Below are 21,103 nucleotides of genomic sequence, written 5' to 3'. Positions count from 1 at the left end.
GCAAAAAGGGAGTTAGTCTATTTGGGATTTTTTATATCACCTGAAGGTCTCAAAATGGATCTAGAGAAGGTAAAAGCCATCTTGGAGTGGCCTACTCCAAGGACTGCTACTGAGGTAAGATCATTTCATGGTCTGGTTAGTTTTTATAGGAAGTTTATTAAGAATTTTAGTGGCATATGTGCACCCCTAACTGATACAATAAGAGGGGATAGAAAAGAGTTCAAATGGACTGCAGCAGCTGCGAGAAGATTTGAATTACTGAAGAAGAAGGTGACTGAACAGCTTGTGTTGGCACTTCCAAATTTTAGAAAAGTATTCCAGGTGGATTGTGATGCTAGTGGTAGTGCTATTGGGGCTGTATTAAGCCAAGAAGGTAAGCCTATTGCATATTTTAGTGAAAATTTGAATGGTGCAAAGAAGAAGTATTCTGTTTATGATCAAGAGTTCTATGCAATAGTTCAGGCCTTAAAAATGGAGGCATTATTTATTGCCAAAGGAATTTGTTTTATATACTAATCATTAGGCATTACAGTACCTAAATAGCCAAGGTAAATTGAATCAGAGGCATATGAAGTGGGTAGAATTCTTGCAGAGTTATACATTTGTGTTGAAGCATAGAAGTGGAAAATCTAACAGGGTTGCAGATGCACTAAGTAGGAGACAGCTGTTGCTTACAACAATGCAGGTTGAAGTAGTTGGGTTTGATGAACTCAAGAATTTGTACCCCGAGGATCCTGATTTTGCTGAAGCATGGAAAGCTTGTAAAGAACCTGTTGCTGTAGATAGAACCAAGTGGTTAGACTATTTGATTCAGGATGGCATGTTGTTCAAAGGTAGTCAACTGTGCATTCCAAGGAGTTCCATGAGGTAAAATTTGATTAAGGAGAAACACAGTGGAGGGATGGCAGGACATTTTGGTCGGGATAAGACCATTGCCATTCTTAGAGAACATTATTTTTGGCCTCAAATTACACAGGATGTGAAGAAGTTTGTACAAAGTTGCCAGGTTTGTCAAGTTGCCAAGGGGTTTAGTCAAAATACTAGCCTATATCAGCCATTGCATGTTCTATCAAGGCCATGGGAGGACATAAGTATGGATTTTGTTCTTGGATTGCCAAGGACACAAAGGGGTAATGACTCAGTATTCCTGGTGGTTGATAGGTTCTCCAAAATGGCACATTTTATTCCATGCCACAAAACTCATGATGTTGTCCATATTGCAGACTTGTTTTTCAAAGAGGTGGTAAGACTACATGGTCTTCCAAGGAGTATAGTTTCTGACCGAGATACTAAATTTGTGGGGTATTTTTGGAGGACATTGTGGAAGAAGTTGAGCACAGACCTAAAATTCAGTTCCACGCATCAACCGTAGACTGATGGCCAAACAGAAGTGGTAAACAGAAGTCTAGGAAATTTGCTGAGATGTTTAGTTGGGGATAAGCCCAAGGGATGGGATTTGATTCTACCACAGGCAGAATTTGCTTATAATAACTCTATAAATAGGAGTACTGGAAAATCACCATTCCAAATTGTATATGGGAATAGCCCAAGGACTGCACCAAAGCTGAGGAAGATAGAACAAGGGGAGAGGACAAGTGCTGAAGCTGAGGAATTTGCTGAACATATCAAGCGTCTACATGAGGAGGTTCAAGCACACATTATCAAGATGAATCAAGAGTATAAAGCTAGGGCTGATCAAAGGAGAAGACATAAGGAATTCCAAGTAGGGGATCTAGTCATGGTGCACTTACGAAAAGAAAGATTTCCAGTTGGTACTTACAACAAGCTGAAAATGAAGAAATTTGGTCCCTGCAAAGTTTTGAAGAAACATGACTCAGGAAATGCATATGAAGTGGAGCTGCTAGATGGTATTCAGATTTCTCCCATTTTCAACATTGCAGATTTAACAAAGTATCATGATGATGGTGCAGATGAGGAGCTGGTGTTAGAGCCATGTCCAATTCTTACTTCTAAGAAGGAGGAGATAGAAGACATTCTGGATCATCGTGTGGGTAGGAGTACCAGAAACAGGCAGTATGAAGAGTATTTGGTCAAATGGAAAGGACGACCAATCAAGGACTCAACTTGGATTTCAGCAGCTAAGGTTTCCCATTTGGGATTTCCTCTACCATCCATAAAGTGACAGGGTCACTTTTCAATCTACCCTGGGTGTCTAATGCAGGAGCATCTAGAGGTATAAGGGCAATCCTGTGTCACCCAAAAAAATGTACTTAGACATAGTTTCTGTTTCATGTCTTTACATTTTTGGATACCCATTTGGTTCAAATAAAGGTTCCAACTCTCATAGTTCAACTATCAATGCGTTTGAAAATCCTAAAAAAATAGGAGCATGTATTTGGGCCATCATTTTAGTAAACTAGAAAGTGTGAATTGGCCAGATGAATGTAATCATGATTTAGAGCATTCCAAAAAAAGAATCAGGTCAATAGGCCCCACGGTTTGAAAGTTATTGCAATTTTTTGGGTTTTGGAGACCTCCTAAGAATGCTTCAAAGTTAGGTTTGGGGCATTAGATGACCTCAAAAAGGGTCAAAAAATGGGGGATGAGTGAAGCCTATCCATAGGGCTATAGATCGCTTCGAGAGCTTTCCGAAAATGTAAACGGTTCGTCAATCGGAGCTACGGTTCAAAAGTTATGCCTCTCGAAAGTTTGGTTATCGTTTTTGGATTCTTCTAGATTTGCACCGACTTCTAACACAACTTTCGAAACCTTCTATTTCGTCGGTGGATGCCTACTAGCACTTTCTAGAATGTACTCCTAGTCCTTAACCCTCCGGGGTCTATTTAAGGAGATTTCTGGCATTGTAAAAGGCAGTTTGGAGTGGAGTTTGAGAGGAGGTACCATAAGGAGAAATTATCTCTAGATTTATGCTATTGTAAGCCCTTAGGGCATGTTTTGAAGTTTATTTTCCTGTACTAGTTGTACTAGCTTATTTTCTCAGTTAATATAATTTCCCTTTTTTGTTGTTTCCATTCTGTTCTTGGGTGTTGTCTCCATCAAATTAGTATCCACCTCAAGGAAGCTAACAACCACCCCAAGGGATGTGGAAACAACCTCAAGATGATTGGAAATAAAATCCATAATGGAGAGGAGGTCAATAAAGGTAGAATCAAGAATTTGGATACCTTTAACCACCCTAACTACCACAACATCAAACATGCATGCCACCTTTTATATCGAATGCTAACCCTCCTAGAACAATCAATATGCATGCCCAACATGTGCCTAATATTAATATCAAACCACAACAACAACAATCACTTGTTTATTTATTAAATCTAAATCAATACCATACATATGTTGTGAACATAAGTGATATCCATGTAAGATCTGGAACTGGGTTTCTAGCCCCAAATTTTCCTGTTATAAGTGAGTTACCTACATACTAAAAATATGGAGTTGGAAAGTATTCTCATTGTACCTAATTAAACAAATTTTACTAGGGAATCTAAAGTTCTTGGGAAAATTGACCTAGCTCCTCTATTTCCATGAAGGTTGGAAGTTGGAATAACCAAGTAGAAAAATGAAGCATCATTTGATATCCTTAACTAATTAAAGCATATATACATCAATATTCCCACTTCTAAGCCATCAAAGATGTTCATATTTATTGTAAATCCATTAAGGAATCTTTCCAAAAGAATCTGGGAAGGAAGAGTAAAGATCCCCAACTAGTACATGTACTTAGATAATTGAGATACATTGTACTTGGTAAAGTTGTGATACCCAAGTATTTTGATCCTAGTATCCCAATAGTTGAAGTCATTATTCCTTAATATATTTAGGGGAATTTATTAATGTGATGACTAAATATATCATGCAACATCTTAAAATTACCCATTTAAGATCTACACATATATTGTCCTACAACTTATAGAAAATTCAACAGTCAATCCTTATGAGATGATAGTAGATTATGTAGTTGTCCTAGATTCTTGGGATTACCCAAAAGACTTTTTGATACTTTCTCTTAAATCCACCATAGAAGGATATCCTATTATTTTGTGAAGACATTGGTTAGAGATAGTTGATGCCTTCATAGAGTATGTATTAGAACATGTGACGATCTATGATGGTTTAACTAGAAATAAGTTAGCCTTATATCATCTTATGCAAACCCCACCTGAACTATTGAGGATAGTATGACCAGATCTAGGAGAAGCAATAGAAAATTTGACACATTAGTACAATTTTTGAAGTTGGAGAGTGGCTCGTTCCTAAAATTTCAAGAACATGAGGTACTCAACAATATCATGAAGAACAATTATGGAATTAAGGAGAAATATTTTGGGTGTTCCTCTACCTAGAAGTGCTCATTAAAGTCCATTATTACTGAGCCTAGTTCATCAAACCTTCTTTTCATGCCCAAAATATAAAGGGCAAAAACTACTTCTTCTTTTTTAAGATAACACTTAGGAATCTCTTGTAAGAGACTATGCACTATCAACTAGGTTATCAAATGGTGAGGAGTTTGGAATAACTAATAGTTATGCCTTGCAAGGTTGCAACATACTTTCAAACCCCTAACTGAGGTGATACATACCAAGTTGGTTGAAGTTTCAACTCTAATGGGCATCAAAAATTAAGGGAGTAATTTTATTCATATAACATCAATAATTAGGTGGAAAGAAAATCAAATCTTTTAAGCTCTTGATGTTAGCATATACTATGGTTTACTAGTTGTCATGTCATGGCATTCAACTTGGTATGAACTTGAACTCTACATCTAGGGTAGGGTTACATTAAATGATACACTTATTGTAGATGCAAATATATATATGTTATGCACTATGTATATGGGTCATGGTTAGAACATCAAACATTTTGGGTTGTTAGTTAAGTCATGGTATATGCATAAAGTGGTTCACTATGGTTTTCAAACTTGAGCATTAATGTACATGAGTTAGAGAGAGAATTATTTATTTCTAATTTTTTTGGTAAAACTAAGGTAACTTACCTTCCCACGAGTCATTATTTAGTTGATCTAATTACTAACATTTCTTCTTCCTTATCTTCTAACAATTATATTTACTTATAATACTAATGCACCTTTATTATTTGTTTTTTTATGTTAATTTCCATAGCATGTCCACTTGTAAACTTCTTATTCCTATTTATCGTAGCATGATTAACATTATCTAACTTACCTAATATAAATTATAACAATATAATCACCAATTTACAATTAGACCACCACTATATGAACAAATTCTTGAATTTTTTGTTATTCACCTTTAATTATCTACATATTGGACTTTTCCCCCTTTTTCCCTTAATGACATGTCTCCTTTAAATATTAAATTTTATTTTATTTTCAAAAAATAAAGTTTTAACCTATATCATTATTTCATGTAACATTTAATATGTCAGTATTTTATCCTAACTTCCAAATATCTCTAGCTTACCAATTAATTTATTCCATACTTATCATTACTCTATTTGTCTACTATCAATCATGCTATTATATATTTTTTATATAACTTAAATATTCAAAAAATTATCTCTCTCACAAATCTTACTAATTCTATACTTCTACCTAATACTAATATTCTCTATCACCAAATTCCTAATCCCTAAACATGCATAAATTTATTTGAACCTTATACTCCTACATACTAATTCCTTCCTAACATATATATCCTAAATTAAACTTTACAAGATATAACACCCTCCCTTAACTATCTCCCCATTATCCTAACCAAGTACCACCCACCCTTATTCACACTTCTTAATTTTTCCTAAGTCCCTTTTCTAAAAAAATATTCCCCCTAATTCACTCCTATGGGCTCCCCATCCACTTCCCTAGCATGTATGTGCTCAACTCTCCACCCAAGTGTCTAAAACATGTTTAACTTAATTCCTTTTTATACCACCTTCCAATGCTTCCAAGCATGTCAAAGCTTCCCCATGCATGAGTTGCAAGGAAGGTAGGTAGTGGGGAAAATAGTGTATGGATTTCGGGGAGATACAGTTTAGTAAAAACTTAGGAGATAGGTATGCCTTTTTTTATAAAAATATATATTATGAATTGGTATGTCCTTCCCTAGGCTCACGTGACCCTTCTTGAGGAAAGTTATTAGAAGTTGCATTAATATTTTGTTGTATATTATCTTTCCTTTTTAAATTTTTCTACTAACTAGATTTTATTTTATTTTATTTGAGGAATTAGAGATCCTAGGGAATATTATCTAAGATTATTTTACTGGTCTATAATAGGGAGTGGGATATTTTCCCACTTCTATACAATTTGGAGAGAGATAAATATGCATGTACAAGCCTATTTTCTTATGGGAGTTTATCCATTTGAATTCATCCTCTTATTTCAACTATGATGTTTAAATCTTTTTTATGCTATTCTAACATTTTAATGTAACATCTAGATTAATGAATCTATTTAGGATCATTTAAACAATAAATTTCACACATGAATTGTATTGAAACAAGGTCAAAATGATACTATTAGATGATTCCTTCCTATCAATAGCTGGGACTTAAATGACATTTCTTATTGAATAACACAAAATGGAACTTCATTAAATGAACAATTTTCTTGAACTAAATTCTTTTGTATTGATTCCTTATTCAAGATATGTATGATTACATGTATACAATGCTCATTACTTGAGTGTCAACAATATATTATCTTTGGAGATGAAACTCTTGCATCCAACTATAACTATCATGCTACCCTAATCTCACATTTAATTATATTCAAAATGAATGTAATTGAACTACAATGATATACATATGGACATAACCCAATCTCTCCTTTACTATCATGAAATCATTCTTCACAACTTTACATATAAGATGCAGATTTCACTTTTGCAAATGTGATACACAAATAACATAAATGAGAGTTTTATATTTGAAAATATGACTTAGATGAAGGTTTCATATTTTAAATGCATTACACAAATGACATATCCTTTTACACATCATTACATAAGGTGATCCCAAGCTTCTTCCTTGGATCCAATGAGCATAAAAACTTGCAAAAAAAAGTTCAAGACAAGAACCATGGAGGCTCACCTCCCATCCTAGGCTTCTATGAAGAAGTGCACGTAGCTAGGGGAAACAACTCTCAAATGGGTCACACTCAAGCACCTAAAAATGCATACAACATAACATCACAATACATATATAATCCTCCAAGGTTTAGCACAATTGATTCTCCATTGGAATCATAAGACAAGGATGAAGGTGGGATCTCCAAAGAGGAGAATTCAATATCCATATAAATATACAAATTTTTAATTGCATCATGCCTCTTCAAGGCTATCGAATGCATCCTCCTCATCACACCAATACATTGATACCTCACATATCACAAAACCAGGCCTATGGCTTCAGTGGAACCCATAGTCCATGAATAAAGAATCCCTCACCAAGAGGAGAATTTATCAAATTCAATGTTGAGCCCAACTAAACCCTTCACCCAATTCTTCTCTTCCCCCAAGGGTGAGTGAAGCCTTCACACCCATTAACATTCATACACACAAAAACAAGGAAAAAATTGAAAGAGAAATCTATCACAAACAATGGCATCTACCAACTATCTCAACATAGACACATCACATGAATTTTAACACAAAATGAACAAGAACAAAATCATTGAGCAAGTACAATTAGATCCATGGCATGGGAACCAACCTTGGTCCAAGCTAAAGGTAAATGAAATTTGTTGAAGAGCTCCCTTCTCCTTAGTAATTTCCTCCTCCAACCCCTAATTGTCTCTAAACTTAGAGAATGGTTGAACACCCCACTAGTTTGTCCAAGTTTACTAAAAGGGCTCTTCCACTAACTCATTTTTGGAAAAAAAAAACATCAAGCCACTATCTCTTACAACTTTGTCTGTACGAAATTTTCTACATTTTGACTAAGTGGAAAGGTGGGGGTAACTCATGGAACAACTCAATTTTCGAATTGATGTAAGAATGCATTGGTTAAGGGGTACCCTAAACTAGCTAGGCACTAAAATGGTTAAATTTAGGCCCCTAACATGTTATGCTAACATATGGGTGGCTTATTTTCACAAAAATGGAACTTTGAGACCACATATTGACCCACTAAACTCCTTGACAAGTTTGAATTCGAATTCCCCTTGATGATGACCCATCCTATCCTTTCTCCAAGTGGATTTTCTTAAATATTTTGAAGGCCAATTAGTTTAATGTTAAGTACAACCATGACCAAAACCCTAGGTAATATGTCATCAACACATAAATAATTACAAGTGTCAAGTGACACATTAAAACACATTACACATCACCATGACATGTCCCTACTGTATTTATGAAATTAAATTTACCACACACATTGAAACTCACATTTACAAAATAAACACATCATAATGATGCTTTTAATCTTTCAAAGATTTTCACTGGCTATACTATGTCCACATAAGTTTGGACCTCGTTTCCTTGATTAATTTCCATGGTTCAATTTCCTACACCCTAAACTTGAGCATTAGTAGTCCAATAAAAATAATATAAAAATACATGTATATATGTGTATATGTGTATGAAAATTTACTATTGCATAATTCACATTGACATGCATATTCACTTTATCACAATTATCTTTCATTTCTAATCATTTTCATATGAAATATTCAAACATTGAAATATCAAAATCTGCATATCTATATGAATCCCTACTTAACATAACTAAATTAACATTTTGAATATCATCTTTATCCTTTTCCTTTCATAGTAATGAAATATTTATTCCATAACTATTAAACGATCAAGTACGTAAATTAAGTCATAGCACATATCATAAGTGAACATCACCAAAAGTAAATGTCACAATTAGAGGAATAATATAAATCACTAATACCTTTTTAGTTTGATTAAATATAGTGAAATTACTAATAGTATCTCATTATCATTATGAGATAACACAACATAAGTTTATGTCCTTAAAATCAATTATGTTAGGTAATCAAGGTGCTTGCATACTCATATCCATATAGGTGCAAAATGTTGGAATTATTTAGAATAACTTATGAGGGAGTGAATCAATTATCCAAGGTCCATATGTACAAATAAAAAAATTTGATTCTTATTAGACCCATTTCCATAAAACCTTATTATGCATGCATCCATTAGATCATACAACACTTAAACTTTGTAGGTTATTGTACTAAGTCAATACAACTTTGTAGAAATCTAAACATAAAACATAACAAATTCAATAACACATTTGACACAAGGATTTTACATGGAAACCCAATTTGGGAAAAATCACCAATAACATGCTACTAATTCTCACACTTCTCAAGTGATGCCATGTGCATTATTAAATGTGACCTAATTAGAGGATTTCAATCACCCTATTAGGAGTGAGCCTTATCAGAGGACTTTAGATCATTCACTTAGAATGTCACCCAGTTAAAGTATTTACAAATGGCTATTAGGGAAACCTTAATCCAACGGATTTACCCTAGACTGATACAATGATTAGAAAGTAACAGTAAGGATTGATCTGATGACAAATTACAACTCACTTGTAGATTACAAATCTTTTTTTCAATCCTCCATTCTTCTTGGCTTTCACACACTTCATCTTTGATAGCTTGTTCACCCTTCAAGCATTCATACTCTTAAGCCTTCTTTCCTTGCATGCCAATTGCAGTCTCTTTTGTTTGGCTACTGAATGAAGAAATACCCTAGACTCCTTGTCTTCCTTAGATTCTTGCACATGACAACCTTTACTTTTGACCAGCTCTCTCTATAAATAGAGATTTAATATATTTTTCCACTTTACCATAATCTTCCATTTTAGGGTTAGGTATGATTAGGTAGGATACAATGAATCTACCCGCTTTTCCATTTGGTTCCTCTAGAAAAATTTTCCTCAATCTTCCTTGAATTCACCACGAAATGGTTTTTCTTGAAGTCTATGCCACTAGCTCATCATAGTTATCTTCTACATGCGTCACGCAATTCATGAAAATAAAATAGTCAGCACAAATTTGTCAAATCTTTGATTTGACATGAATATTGGCACTCAACATCAATATGTTTTCACTTGACTTCCATATTGTTCTTCTACTCATCTTACACTAGTTTACTTGGTGAACACTAAAGTTTATTGATGCTTGGAATCAACTAAAATTTACTCAGCATATACTAACAATCACTCAACATTTATTGAGTCTTCACTTTTCATGGCTCCAACTAATTTTCTACTTGATTTGCACTAACTTTGATCTACACCAACTATGTACTCGGTCAATCTTGGCAAACACAATTCTTCTTACTCATTCTTCTAGACTTAATTAGTCTATCCAAAATTTGTAGCCTTAAGTAGATAAAAAATACACTACATCATCACTGTCTTAATTGATATTTATACTCCTTTTTCATACCATAACTCAACCTTTCCTCTAAGTGCTCTTGTTATCTCATTTGATCAAATCATCTTCATCAATCAAACAAATGATATTACTCAAATCAATTAAGAAGTTGTCTTACCAGCATGTAACAGGTTTGACATCAATGATAAAATAATGATTGAAACATGTCCACATACTTGTATCAATATTTTATCAACAATCTCCTCTTTGGCATTGATGGAAAACCAATATCAACAACAATACCAAAAAGAAAATAATTCCTTGTATTGAAATCTCTCCCTCTATCAGCAGCATTCATCTTTTGTATAGGCTACAAAATTTTGTTCTAATCAATAGGACAATCAAATCTTCCTTATGACTTCGTTCCTCTATCATCTTGTAGGGCTTCTCCTTATGACTTTTTCTTATCACTCCCTCTTTCTAATAGTCAAGTATCTATCTCTCTTTCTATACTTATTTCTCCCTCAGGAGTATGTCTCCCTCTTAAGTAAACATCAGGTACACTATCTCCCTCTTTGAAAACAATGCAAAATATTTTTCATCTCAACATGAAAATGTTAACAATTTTATTTTCTCCCTCTATCACGTAACTTATGACTAATCTTATGTTCCAACTCTTTGATTACTTTAGATAGTTCCTAAAGTAAGATCCACTGTATCAATGTGTAGCATATGTCATTCATCTTAGTTAATGCAAGGCACTTCTCATGCTTCTTAAGTATCTTTGGATTACCTCTTGGATACTCATGAGCATCCTTAGGTAAATATTTTGTGAAGATATCAGTTATCTGCTCTTTTGTATTCACATATTCCATCCTCACTTCTTTGTCTTGACCTAACTCTCTCGAGTAATGATACTTGATTGTAATGTGCTTATTCTTTGTGTGCATCATAGGGTTCTTTGATGTATTTATAGCACTTGTATTATCACAATAAATTACAATAGGTTCAATGATTTTCTTCTTCATACCTTTGAGTAGTTTTGTGATCCATACAATGTTTGTACAATTTACTGCAGTAGCCACATATTTAGCTTTAGCAATTGATTGAGATATGCAATTTTGTATATTATTGGTCTAGGTGACCAAGCTTTTTCCTAAGAAAAATGCTCCTCCACTTGTGTTCTTTCTTCCATCAATGTTTCTAGCCCAATTAGCATCAGTGTAGGCTCTCAACTCAAATTTTTAATTTTTCTTGTAGTATAGACCATAGTCTTTTGTTCCTTTCATATATCTCATTATTCTCTTAATATCCATCAAATGATTCTCCTTAGAATTAGTAGAGATTCTTGCAACAATCCAAACAAATAATGCAATGTTAGGTCTACTATGTACTACATATTGTGATTTTCCAATCATAGACCTGTACAGTGTTTGATTCACATGAACTAAATTATCATTCTTTGAAAAAATTTGTCCTATCACCATAGGTGTGTTAAACTATTTTGGAATCTTCCAATCCAAAAAATTTCAATATTTCCTTCACATACTTATATTAAGTAATGTATATACCACATTTCATCTAATATACTTGCAAACCAACAAAGAACTTGATCTCTCCAAACATAGACATCTCAAATTCTTTCTTCATTTCATTTGCAAATACCTTACATAATCTATCTTGACCTCCAAATATAATATCATCAACAAAAATTTAAGCTAGTAAAATACCATTACCTCCTTATGTATTCAAGTATAGATTGTTGTTATCATCAGTCCTCTCAAATCCAATCTTCACAAGATAGTTGTGAAGCCTTTCATACCATGCTCTTGGGGCTTTCTTTAAACTATATAAAGCTTTGTGTAGTCTAGATACCATGTTCTTATTGTTAGCATCAAAAAATCCTTTTGGTTGTTCTATGTAAATCTCTTCTTCTAATATACCATTTAGAAATGTTGACTTCACATCCATCTGATAAACTTTGAAACCTCTGTATGCAGAGTAAGCAAGCAGAGTTCTTACTCCTTCCAACATTGCAACAAGGGCATAAGTTTCTCCATAATATATTCCTTCTTCTTGTGCATATCCCTTATAAACTAATATTTCCTTATTTATTATGACTTCACCATTCTCATCTAACTTTTTTGTGTACACCCACTTGGTTCCAATCACATTCTTGTCCTCTGGTCTAGGAACTAGAGTTTGTGTCTTGTTCTTCTCAATCTTCTCAATCTCTTCTTTCATGGCTTTACTCCAATCCAAATTTTCTAAGGCATCTTTCATTGTCTTAGGTTCATGCATGCTCAGAAAACATGTATCATTTCTTAGCCTCTTCCTTGTTATTGGTATAGCATCTTTGTCGCCAATAATTTGTTTAGTATGGTGATGTATTTTGATGTATTTTGATATATTTTGACAATCTTGGTTCTGCTCTACTTTCCTCATTAGCTCTATCAACTTCTAAATCACTATGTACTTCTCTGTTAGGTAATTCAACATCTCTTTCATGTACACTAATCTTAGAATCAAAATGTGCCATAGCTTTTGTATGTAGCTCGATTCCTAATTGTAGCTCAATTCTTGAATGCAACTTAGCATTCATTATATATGACTCGGCAGTCACTAAAACTTGTTGTTGATTTGCAACTTGGTTTAAAATATCTTCATCAGCAAGCATACCTTCATAAAAGTATACAAAAGATTTATATTCCTCTAGTTCTTTCATAGGTTTAGCCTCATGTACCTTTGTATATTCATACAATTTCACATTTTCACTTTCCACAACTTTGTTAGTGTTAGTATTTAAACACTTATAATCTTTACATATTGTGGAATAACCAAAGAATATACCTTATTCACTTTTAGCATCTAATTTACCATTCCTAAAATCCTAAGAATGTAGCACTTGCTTCCAAATACCTTAAAATATTTTACATTGGGTGAGTATCCATACCATAATTCAAAAGGTGTTGAACGAGTACCTTTCTTGACTTGCACATGGTTCAAGGTATAGATAGTTGTACTTACAGCCTCTCTCCAATATTTCAAAGCAACATTCTTCTTCATCATGAGTGTCCTACCATAGTCCATTATAGATATGTTCCTCCTTTCAGCAATTCCATTTTTTGGAGGGGTTGTAGGTGCAAATGTGTATCTTGTGATTCCTCTGTCATTACAAAACATCTCAAACTCATTTGATGCAAATTCTCCACCTCTGCCAGATTTCATACATTTTAGGATTTTTCCTATCTCCTTCTCAACTCTAGCCGAGTACCACTTAAACATTTGAAAAGTATCAGATTTCTATTTCAGAAACATAATTATCGTCATCCTAGAATAATCATCAAAAAATAGGATAATGTACTTGTCTCCCTTGTAGCTTTACACATTAATTGGTCCACACAAGTCAGTATGAATATGTATACTATAGAATTTGACCTATTGGAAGCAAGAGCAAACAAAAAAACATTAGTTGCACATAGATATTAAGATATTCAAGACAAAATGAAACACAACTAATATAATGCTTGAGTTTTTCAACTCAAAGTAACTAATAAATCAAATCTTAAAGAAACCTCAAACAGCTCAACAAAGGCACCCATGAGAGGCCTTGTTGGTGTGTTAATATTGGAGGGATTTTGGTGTGCTCTCCCCAAACACAACTATGGTGAATCTCTTGATGTGAAAGTACAAGTGTGATAATGAAACTATGTTATATGAAATGAAGAACACCTGAAACAATGGCTATGGAGGAAGCCATATTTGAGAGAAATCAAGTGGATGTGGAGATGGAATGTAATAAAGAAACTAAGATGTAAATGCATGAAAAAACTAATCTAACCATGCAAATGCAAACTATCAACTACCAAAGGTTAGTATGCAAATAACTCTAGAAAATACTTACAAAGCTCAAAACTAAAACTAACATGATAACAATACATATGGAGGAGATGAAAATGCTTAAGACAAGGGCTCTATTTATAGGCTTGAGAGAGGCCCTAGTGATGTGGCATCTATGTGGCATCCGCATAGATGCCACAACGAGACATGTAAGCAAGCCATGCAAATGGTCAACATTCAAAGTTTGCTCACACATGTGTGATCAAACTTAAAGAAGGAAGTTGGGGACAAAGGTGTAAGAGGTGTGGAAGGCATGAGGGGTGTGGAAAGTGTGAGGGTTCCTCACATGTGTGAGCACACACTTAGGATTAATAAGGAATTTAGCAAGATGATTAAGGTAATTAAGTGGGATTAAATGGTGGATAGGCTTAGGAGGATAAAAGTGATGGTTGTAGGCTAGGTTTAAGATTAAACTAAACAAGATCTAATTTAATCATAGGTTTAGAGAATTAATGAGATGGAGGGATTTAAATAAATAGAATTTATTTAAAAAGGAAAATTAGAGAGGATCATGTATTAAATAAAGTTAACACACTAAGGATGTAAGTATTTAAATTAAATTTAAATACCTTAAAAAAGTGAATCTACTTAATTAAATAAATTTAATTAAATAGGTAGATGAATATGAAAAATATAATTAATTAATAATTGATTAATTATAATGTCAAGAGCAATATTAAATAAATTAATATAGTCTTTTGGGATGATTTTAAGCATCTACACTTTGCCCCTCTTTCATGTGATGTCGGGATGGCATCATATCAAAGAAAAGAAAATATAGGTTGCCCCAGAGAAAGTAGGAGTCTTACCCCCTCGTGAAAATTACACAAAAAATAAGTTTTGGGCAATTTTCACGAAAAGGTCTTTGGAACAAAGAAAAATAGGATAAAAAGGGAAGAAATAAAGACATTACATGATTTGTGGGCAAATAGGGGACGGACATGGCTCAAGGAAGACATGGGCTCAAAAGGGGTCCTTGGAGGGTCTATATAAGCCTCCAAGGGGCTCAAAGAAGGTCATTTGCACACTTAGAGAGTAGAGCATCCAAAGCAAAGATGGACCCTATTGATCAATTGTAGCTTGGTGAGCGCATTTGGGAGTACTAGATGTCAGTTGACATGGGCCCACTGGTGATTCATCTAATCCTCTTTGTCAATTTGGTTGATTAGGGTAGGTTAGATGCATTTATGATGCCATAAATAGGGAAAAAACATGGTCATGGTAGAGATGACATTCTCTGCCTTGTCATTTGCCAAGATGACAAACTAGAGACCACATCATCCATGGAGATGATAGGACCTATCTTGTCATCTACACAAATGACAAACTGGAGAAGGGGGTCCGTAGAGATGACAGGGTTCAACCTGTCATCTGTACAAATGAAAAAAGGGGTTTAAGGGCAATGAAGATGACAATCGACTATTTTTCATCTCTATAGATGATAAAATGCAGTTGTCGGTGGAAAAATTGGCATCTACAGAGTCATTGGAGATGCTAAAACAGTGTCTCTACACACTTTCATCTACCTCAATTAGTGTCTCTCTGAATTAGCATCTACACCAATCAGTGTCTAAGAAAATCGGCATCTGCACCAATTGAGATAAATCGACAAAGGCTAAGGTAAGATGCCCCATTCTAGGGACAACTTAGGCTAAAGAGCCTGACCCTCTGCATGTCTATGTTGCAGAAGGACATGGTGGTTTTTCTATTGAGGGAGCACTATCCCCTGACGATGGTACTAGAGGGGAGGCTGACAGATGTAGACTTGGGACACATCCAACTATGTGGATTGGAGCACATGCACAAGTGGTCAAACCTGAGGGCACACTCAGAATAGCTATCGCCACTTATTGAGCGATGGAAAACACCCATAGCGAGCTTCCATCTACCTATTAGAGAGGCGATAGTCACACTATTAGATGTGTGGAAAATTTTGAGAGTGCCTATCCAAGGGATGTATCTAGAGTACGTTCTGGAAGGTGCAGATCCATTTCTGCAAGAGTGTTTTGGGTGGCAACGGATGAGACTACCGATCCATAGATCATGGCTAAACTGAAAAGGAGTGTTGGAGCAGAGACTTCCTAGATTAGCTGTGTATCTCGTGTCACTAATTTGGAAGATGGTACTAGACCATGTTAGGCATGGCTTTCCCATTGGGTGGGCACGAGTGTTGAGTACCCTACTACAAGAGGATAGAGTTTTCTATTGATGGGGCCAAACCATCCTGGAAGAGCTCTATCATGACCTACACATGTGTGCGTACAGGACACAAAGGACAATGGGGCTAGGGCTGGTACTACTGATGGTATGGTCCTGGGAGCATATTTGGGTCACACGATCGATTTACTAGGTAGGAGACTAGACATCCTGATGAGCCATTCGCCTGCAAATATTGATCTCCTATCTAATACACCTCCACAGAGTCTATGGGATTTTAGCAATGCTGCTTAGATGAGATTATCATGTTTGACTGGGTGCTATACGATGGTGTGGAGTAGTGGGGTATAGTTTTGGCAATGGGTGGAGAGGATGAATTTGAAGATCAGATGTACCTTTAGTTCAGGCAGATAGATTGCTAGATCATTGGATGCTCTATTCATGTGGTCATGTGATATATGCCTTCTAGAGTGCGGCAATAGTTTGGTGCAGTACAGGATGCAGTGTCCAACAATTTTTTATACCCTATCATATCACGGGAGTATGGGAGGCTATGGATTCATGGGACCACCCTACAATTAGCATAGAGTTCATGGTTGGTGATGTAGCTAGTGCCCTAGGTAGACGAGTAGGATCGTAAAGATGCAGGGGTGATAGCAGCATATGCATAGTAGTGGGTAGCTCATCAACCCATAAGATTGATAGTGTCTGGGGCACCATCACTAGTGGAGTAGGCACAAGGAGAGGGGGATAGAGTAGGGGATGGTGGGCAAGCAACTATGATGCCACCACCAATACAAGGAGTATAGGAGGGGTTGTGACAATGCAGAGCTCATGCGAGGAGAGCACCAGGGCCAATACCAGCACAAGCACTAGGATAGGGGCCATTAGAATAGGTTTCACTAGGGGGACAAGGGCTAGCAGAGGACCCAGACATGGTTAGGGTTGAGTGGTATAGTCTTTTTGTGGACATGGGCTAACCCTAGGGTGTGGTATAGGTGCAACAAGCTTGAGCGGATAGTCTACAGTAGGCCATGGTAGTCATACAAGTAGAGCTACAAGTACAATCATACAAGAAAACCTACAGGTGCAAAGGGTGAGATCAAATAGTGCACAGGAGGCACTAGCAGCCTTACAAGCATGGGTGGATGCAAGAGAGTTTTCTGATATGGAGGTGCATGCAGATGCTGAGGAGCTTGCGGTGCTAGAGAGACTCCAAGGAGAGGTGGCCACACTACGCGCCAAGTAAGACACCCATCAAGTGCAGCTAGACAAGTACCATAGGTAGAGGGACATAGCCAAACAAATGCTATAGCCTAATGCTATCATCATAGTTATGTAGGAGGCCATTGCAGCTAGCTGAGAAGAGGCATGGGCCATATGAGAGGTAACCTATTACAGGCCACTATATCATGAGGCTATGCTTGCTAATCAATGGCAACCAAATTTTTAGAGAGGCTCAAGCTCATGGAGTACCAAAGGTAGGGCTAGATTAGAGTAGTCTATGGGACAACACCGACCTCCATGAGGGGGTGACATAGGGGGGGCAGGGCCCTCATAGGCAACTTCTAGATTTTGTATAGCAAGTAGTTTTTTGATAGATATGTGCAGATGTAGCGAGTTTTTGATGATGTGTTTCTACTAAATGATACTTTATGATTTTGTATACGGATTGTACAGACATTATTTTGATATATACATGACATGATTTGATGGCCCTATGTGTGTATGGATTATGTGATGCATATGATATCTATGATGTGGATACTGATGCTTGTGATGTAAGATGTGATGTGATGTTGCTTATGATGGATATATATGATGCTTAACATGTGGATGATGTAGGTGCACCGGCAATTATGAGATGTATGCATTGTTTTACTTTTACATGTATGGATGCACTATATGTAGTATGAGATGATTTTATGATGTATAGGCCACTAGATATGATGTTTATGATGGATGCATGTAATGAACTAATGAAATGAACTAATGATGCAACCTAATTAAATGAACAAAATGCCTAATGAACATAATGAATGTATCCTAATAAGACACTAATGAATGCAACCTAAAATGAAGTAATATAAATGAACCTAAGGAATGATTATCTATCAAAACTCCTCACTAGTAAAAACCAAGTAGCGTAGCATAGGAGGGGGGATAAACAAGACCCTTGTCTCAAGCATGGCTCAAATGAAACCCTATACTACATGAATCCTAACAATATGATATCAAGAGATTCATTTGTGTTTATATGGAAGAGCACACCTTAGTTTGATTTTGCAAACAAGTTTATGCATTATATGCTATAGAAGCATAAATGACATGACTCTTTTGCGTAGACTAGAGACTTTAGAACAATAGGTGTAGTTTACATAGTCATGATGGAACAAATGTCATATACACCCTGGAGAGGTCTAGGTACACCCAAAGTCTTTTTAGGGATCTTTGGTGGAACATGTACTAAGTCATTGCCCCTAGTGCACAATGCATTAACATAACCTAAAACTGACACATATGTATTAAAGCCTCAAAAATAGATCATACCACAAACAACATGTGTAGTCAATGAGAGCCATTTAGGTATGACCAAAATATGGAAGATCAAGGTGCACCACAAAAGGCTTCCATTAACACACAAAATGAAATCAACCAAAAAGAGACCTCATGACCAAGTGGTCATTCAGTCCATAGTTCCTGCCAAGAACATTAGGTCTAGAAGTGAATGTCGTAATACCACCTATAGGAAGGATTCATCCTATGAAAGTTTTTTTTGTGTAACGTCACTTATCGCAATTTTTTTATTTTTGGCAAATGTTGTGAAAAGAACAAGTTTTTTGAATCATTAAGTCTCAAAGGTGATTTTGTTTAAGTCTTGTTCTAGTCATTGTTGTGGAAAAAGATTAGTGTGATGGGATTTGAATGAGCACTTGACAAGAAAAGGCCTCACGGACTAGAGATCTTTGGAAAAATGGGAGTGAAATGAAGCCTCGCAGACAAAAGGTCTTTTGATTGGATGCATGAAAAGTATAAGCTAGATAGAACTTTGCACAAAGGAAATGGAATGGTGGAATGGAGTAAAGGGAGACTTATAGATAATGGATCAAAATGCTTTTTTTAGGAACTTTTTCTTCTTTTTAGTCTTTTCTTAAAGAACATTTTATGAATTTTTTTGGACTTTTCTAATTTTTTAATTTTTGTGAGACTATAAGAACATTGTACAGGAACTACAAAACTCAAGCATAGAATTGCTTGAGATGTTGGATATTTATAGGCTTAGGGAGTGGATCTCCCTCTGGAGTGGTAATCTGATATGTCCCATAACCATATTTGGTTGTAATGATAAACAGACCAAGCCAATTAGCTTCAAATTTTCTTTTTTTTTCAGGGTTCTGGAGATTCTTCATGTTATGCTACAAAACTAAGTCACCCATAAGAACATTATACAAGAACTACAAAAATCAAGCATAGAACTGCTTGAGATGTTGGATATTTATAGGCTTAGGGATTGGATCTCCCTCTGGAGTGGTAATCTGATATGTCCCATAACCATATTTGGTTGTAATGATAAACAGACCAAGCCAATTAGCTTCAAATTTTCTTTTCTTTTCAGGGTTCTGGAGATTCTTCATGTTATGCTACAAAACTAAGTCACCCACCTCAAATTCTCATGGTTTGACTTTTTTGTGATATTGAAGCTGAAGGCTATTTTAATACACACGGAGGTGGTTTAGGGCATTAAGGCATATCTCATCAAGAAGTTGTAGCTCTTGCAAGCGAGCAACTCTATATTCTTCTTCGAATATCAGATTCTTGAGAGAGATTCTGAGGGAAGGGAGCTCAATTTTGATGGGTAAGACAGGCTCAAAACCATAAACAAGGGAAAATTAAGTGGCTCCTATGGGGGTATGAATGGAAGTACGATAGGCCCAAAGGGCAGGAGCAAGATGGAGGTGCCAATCATGGCCGGCTATGTCAATGATTTTTTTTAGGATTTTCAAAATGGTTTTATTAGTAGATTTAGCTTGGCCATTGCCTTGGGGGTAGTATTTGATGGAAAAATGTTGGGTGATTTTGAATTTCCTACACAATGTGGGAACTTCCTAATTTTTAAAAGGCATTCCATTATCAGTCATGATGTCTTGAGGTATGTCGAAGTGACAGATAATGTAGTTCAAGATGAACTTTGAAATCTATTTTCTAGTGATGTAGGTTAATGGAATAGCCTCAGCCCACTTTGTGAAATGCTTAGTGGCAGAAATAATGTACTTGTGGCCATTTATGAAATTTGGGTATACTTGAACAACAAGATTGAATCCCTAGTGAGAAAAGGGCCATGGAGTAATGGTGGGTTGGAGGTCTTGGGCTGGAGCGTGTATCAAATTGCCATGCTACTAACAAGGAATACATCTCTTCACAAAATGATATGCATCTACTTCCATAGTAGGCCAATAGCAACCTGTCCTAAGAATCTTTTTTGCTAATGTAAGGCCACTATAATGGGCACCACAAATCCCTTGGTGGACCTCTTCTAACATTGTTTTGGCTTTATCTAAATTGAGACATTGGAGGAGGGTTCTATCAAAGTGTTTTTGAAAAAGTGTGTCACCTAGGATGGTATGTCAGGCTGTGCGACAGATGAAGGTTTTTCTTTGATTTGGGGTGAGACTATGGGAATGGTTTTGTGATGTAAATAGGTAAAAAAATTGGCATACCATG

This window comes from Cupressus sempervirens, chromosome 3 (genome assembly GCF_028749045.1).
Source record: "Cupressus sempervirens isolate cs-2001-9-10 chromosome 3, ASM2874904v1, whole genome shotgun sequence".
Taxonomy (NCBI): Eukaryota; Viridiplantae; Streptophyta; class Pinopsida; order Cupressales; family Cupressaceae; genus Cupressus; species Cupressus sempervirens.
The sequence above is the reverse complement of the archived record's forward strand: the minus strand, read 5'-3'. Positions refer to the sequence as shown.